This window comes from Cebus imitator, unplaced genomic scaffold (genome assembly GCF_001604975.1).
Source record: "Cebus imitator isolate Cc_AM_T3 unplaced genomic scaffold, Cebus_imitator-1.0 Scaffold20, whole genome shotgun sequence".
Lineage (NCBI taxonomy): Eukaryota > Metazoa > Chordata > Mammalia > Primates > Cebidae > Cebus > Cebus imitator.
The window spans coordinates 8,835,261-8,840,784 of record NW_016107335.1 but is presented as its reverse complement, the minus strand read 5'-3'; the positions used below and the strand labels follow the sequence as shown (position 1 = coordinate 8,840,784).

Genomic DNA, 5,524 nt, shown 5'->3' with positions numbered 1-5,524 from the left:
TTCCAGCCACTTAGAGTTATTGGATGTTAGGATAGGAATTAACAGGGGATTATGCCCCACCTGCCCCCTAAAAGTAGAAGTTCTCTGACTCCTCCTCAGTCCTACTGAATTGGAATTTCTAGGGAGTAATCTATATTTTTAATAAGATCTTTCAGTAATTCTGATGCAATGTCAGACTGGGTAACCTCTGATTCAGCCCATCCTTACATAACATAGACTTCAAATAAAAACTTCTTCAAAGGAGAGCAGCTAATTAGAACTTCTGAAACACATGCATATTATTAGTGACTTGACCATGACTTGTGCCAGAAAAGTGAAGTCACCCATGAAAAACTGAGATGAGGAAGGACAGTGATAAGGGTGACAAGCTCAACATCAGGAAAAGAGAGCCTACAGCCAAACAGCAGCAGGGGGCACCCGGATTTGAACCGGGGACCTCTTGATCTGCAGTCAAATGCTCTACCCCTGAGCTATACCCCCTTGCCTGGTAAAGGTTCCTTCTTAGCATATTTCACCTGTGTCACCACGCCCAAGGATTCAATAGTGCACTGTAAATTTTATTAATTCCCAGCCAGCTTATGGAAATTGGCAGCCCTACCACAACTGACTAGAGACTGCTCTTCGGGTCATGAGCTCACCTCTCCATTACCAGAGACCCCTCATTGGTCTAATGATACTTTGCTACTCTGTAGCCACAACCTGAACTCCTTCAAATGAGGTCTCCTCCCATTTCCTTACGCGATACCTGATGGGTGTAGGGGACGCGGGTGGGGTGAGAGGCAGGTGTTAAGAATCAAGGCTCTATTTATTGGCTATTTCCACAACAGTATGTCATAACAAATCATCCCAAAATTCAGCTGCCTGAAACCATAAGTGTGTATTCTCATCCTCATAGGTCAGCAGCATGGATGCCAATCAGCTGATGTAGGTTGAGCTTGACTTGGTGTCTCTGCTTCAAGCTGTGGGTCCATCTGTGCTTGGTTTCTGTCTGAGCTGGGCTCAGGTCTGCTCCATGTGTGTTCATTCTATGATCCTGGGTGGAGGAGTAGCACCTAGCAAGGGGAAATTTGCTTATAGTGACAGCAGAAGTGCAAAGGGGCAGGCCCAACTTTGCAAGCTGCTTTAGAGCCCCTATTTGCATTACATGTGAAAACACCTCATTGATCATGGCCAGTCACAAGACGAAGCTGTAACTCAAGTGCAAGAAATCATGTTTCACTTCCAGTGGGAAGATCTGAAAAGAAGCTGAAGGCCACAGATGCAGAAATAAGTCAACACCCAGGGCCAACAGTTTTATCTACCATGAACTGCCCTCTTGGTCATAATCATTTACATCTCTACAAGTGCAAAATATACTCACCTCTATCCCAAGGCTCTCAAAGCCTCATTCAATTAGACAAACTCCAGGCTTTTGTGATCTACATTAAATCAGATGAAGCTTCTCTTGACTCAAACATCTATGAACTCAAAAGACAAGATTTCTACACATTGAACACCTCCAATACACTGATGGTATAAGAACAGACTTATTGCAATAAACATTTACATTCAAAGATTGGACAAAATGGAAAGGATGCACAGTCACAGAAACTGGTTCATGGAAATTAAAATGCTGAGAGTATAGAAAATGGAGGATGGAAGAGGAGACCAATGTGCAGCTCCCACTTAGACAAACAAAACAGCATGTGGAGATTCACATTATGAACTTTTGCTCCAAGAACCACTGTAGGAACACACCAGAAAAACCAAAATAACTCACAGATCCTTTTAAAGAAGCAGATTTCTGCTGCAAACTCCATGAGATAGCTGAAAAACTGAGTTCCCAATGTGTGAGTGGGGAAGGTCTACCTCTGAACACATATCTTCACTATGGAACATAAAAACCCAAATTACAGGAGTAGGATTTAACCTTACCTAGAGCTGAAATGGATTTAGGGAGCTGAGCAAAATATAAAAGTAGAAGAAGCAGCAAGAAGGGCCCCCTAGGCACTCCCAGACTCCAGCTCAAGATCAGGGAAGCCATTGCTGACTTTATCTCACAAGGGTCCTTAGGGAAGGCAGCCAGCAGAACTATAGAGGGGCTACAGGGTTAAAGAAGCTTCTAGCTGAGCTTTGTAATAATTTCAACTCAGCAAGAAATTTCCTGAGCAGAATCCATGGGATGAATGAGAAGTGTAGATATGAGCACAGGAGCTGCACCTGACAGCATGGGCAGACAGGAGGGATGAGGCCTGAAAGCCCTGCTTGCTTTCTCAGTGGGGAGGCTTGTAGCCTTAAGCAGGATTGCAGCCCTGTGTGCCAGCTACCTGAATATAAACTTGGTGCTGTTGGCAGGGCCTGGAGGGAGTGAGACTGGCCTTGCTGACTGCGTGGGAGCTGGGTGAGGCCTGTCACTGTTAGCTTTCTCCCACTTTCCGGGTAACCTGTATAATGCAGCACAGACAGCCTTAACCCCCCTTCAAACATAACTCCATTGGCCTGAGAACCACCCACCCTATCCCATACAGTGGCTGCAGCAAGCCCCACCCAAGGAGAGTCAGAGCTCAGATCCTCTTAACATTGCCCTTGACCTATTGGTTTTCCTCTACCCACTCTGGTAGCTGAAGACAAAAGACATAAACTCTTGGGAGTTCTATGGCCCCACCAATCACCTGAGAAACCCGAACACTTATCCTGGCCAACTTAGGGCAAGTTTATATCCCTCTTCTACTACCACAGCCGGTGCTTTATTGAAAGTGCCACCTCCTGGCTAAAGGCCAACCAACTCAAGCCATTACAGCAATCAATAACAGAACATCCTTCTCCAAAGAAGGAAAAAACAACAGTTAGTTCCACTGCCAGTAACATCCTGCCTAACCAGAGATCCTGAGTCTGTCCACATGACAGCTTTACTGCTAGCACAATCAACATTTAAGAAAATCAGTGCATTAAATGAAGCTACAACCAAGGACTCTCACAGAGTCCATTTTACTCCCCTGCCACCTCCACCAGAGTAGGTGCTGGTTTCTTCAGCTGGGAGACCTGAATACAGTTCGCGTCACAGACCTCTTTGCAGACATTCCTCAGCACCAGCGCAGAGCCTGTAGCCCTGCTGGGTGGCTAGACCCAGAAGGGCAATAACAGTCACTGCAGTCCAGCTCTCAGGAAACCCCATCCCTAGGGGAAGGGGGAGAGCACCACACCAAGGGATCACCCTATGGGACTAAAGAATCTGAACAGAAGCCCTTGAGTTGCAGATCTTAGTAATTCTGGGAATATGACAAAATAAATTTGTATAACACCCTCAAAAGATCACACTAGCTCTCCAGCAATGGATCTAAACCAAGAAGAAATCTATGAATTGCCAAATAAAGAATTCAGAAGACTAATTATTAAGCTACTCAAGGAGGTACCAGAGAAAGGTTAAAACCAACTTAAAGAAATTTTTTAAAAACTACAGGATGAGGATGAAAAAGTCTCCAAGAGAAAAAGGTATCATGAAAAAAAAAATGACAATTTCTGAAAATGAAAGACACCCTTAGAGAAATACAAAATACACTGGAAAGGTTCAACAATAGACTAGAACAAGCGGAATAAAGCACTTCAGAGCTTAAAGACAAGGAAGGGATTGGAATTAACCCGCTATGAGAAACACAAAGAAAAAAGTATTTTAAAATATGAACAGGCTGGGCATGGTAGCTCATGCCTGTAATTCCAGCATGTTGGGAGGCCGAGGCAGGCAGATTACCTGAGATTACTTTGTATTTCTACAAAGTCAACTGGGATTCTGATAGCAATTGCATTGAATCTGTAGATTACTTTGATGAGTAGTAGCATTATCTTAGCCTGTTGTGGCTGCTATAACAAACTATCATAGAATGGGTGGCTTATAAATAACAAAAAATTATTTCTAGTTGTTCTGGAGCCTGGGAAGTCCAAGATCAAGGCACTGGCAGATTTGGTGTCTGAAGAGGGCCCACTTCCTGGTTCATAGATGACTATCCTCTCACTGCATCTTGATGCTACAGAAGGGGCAGAAGAGGCAAAGGGAGACTCTGGAGTCTCTATAAGGGCACTAATCCCCTTCATGAAGGTTCCATCCTCGTGATATAAGCACCTTCCAAATGTCCTACCTCCAAATACCATCACACTAAGGATTCGGTTTCAACATACGATTTTTTTTGAGTGGGATGGTTGACACAAACGTTCAGTCTATTGCATCATCTTAACAATATAAAGTCTTCCCATCCATAAACATGGGGTATTTTTTTCTTTTGCTTAGATTGTATTTAATCCATTTGAACAGTGTTTTAGCTCCAGATAATAGGCTTTTTGTAAAACTTATTCCTAAGTATTTTATTCTTTTTGATGCTATTGTAAATCAAGTTGTTCTGTTAATTTCATTTTTGGATTGTTCATTGTAAGTTTTTATAAATAGATTTATTTTTGTATATTAACTTTATATCTTGCAATGTTGTTGAATTCATTTATTAAACAGTTTTTAGAGGATTCCTTAGGATTTGCTATACATAACATCATATTATCTGTGCATAGGTATAGTTTTACTTCTTCTCCATTGAGAATGACTTTTGTTTTTCTTGCTTATTGCCCTGGCTAGAATTTGCAGTATAATGTTGCATAGAAATGGTAAGAGCAGACATCCTTGTCTTACTCCTGATCTTAGGAGGAAAGCATCCAGTCTTTCACCATTATGTACAATGTTAGTTGTGAAATTTTTCCAAAGATGCCCTTTATCAGGTTGAGGAAGTTTCCTTTTATTCCTAGTTTTTGAGTGTTTTTGCCGTGAAAGGCTGTTTAATTTTGCTGTATGCTTTTTCTGCATCTATTGAGATGATCATGTGATATTTTGGGTGTGTTCTATGTACGTAATTTATTATATTAATTGATTTTCTTTTTATTATTTTTTAATTTAAAAATGTGTGGGTACATAGTAGGTGTATATGTTTATGGGGTACATGAGATATTGTGGTGCGGGTATTCAATACATAATAATCACATCAGGGTAAATGGGATAACCATCACCTCAAACATTTATCATTTCCTTGTGTTTCAAACAATCCAATTATACTCTTCTAGTTATTTTTAAGTGTATAACAAATTATTATTTATTGTAGTCACTCTGTTGTGCTATCAAATACTAGCTCTTATTTATTCTATCTAACTACATGTTTGTACCCATTAACTATCCCACTCCCCTGCCCCACTATCCTTCCCAGCCTCTGGTATCCATCACTTTTCTCTCTATCTCCATGAATTTAATTGTTTTAAATTTTTTTAGGTCTCACAAATAATTGAGAACATGCAAAGTTTGCCTTTCTGTGCCTGGGTTATTTCACTTAACATGTTGATCTCCAGTTCCATCCAAGTTGTTACAAATGACAGGATCTCATTCTTTTTCGTGGCTGAATAGTACTCCCTTGTGTATATATGCCACATTTTCTTTATCCATTCATCTGCTGATGGACACCTAGGTTGCTTCCAAATCTTGTCTATTGTGTATATTGCTGGATCATATGGTAGTTCT

At 41.2% G+C, this 5,524-nt stretch overlaps 1 non-coding gene across 1 annotated transcript; it reads right to left on the bottom strand.

Moving 5' to 3' along the window:
* Positions 1-408: 408 nt before the first annotated feature.
* Positions 409-480, bottom strand: TRNAC-GCA. The gene has a single exon. It is a non-coding gene; the product is annotated as a tRNA-Cys (tRNA).
* Between the last annotated feature and the right edge of the window lie 5,044 nt (positions 481-5,524).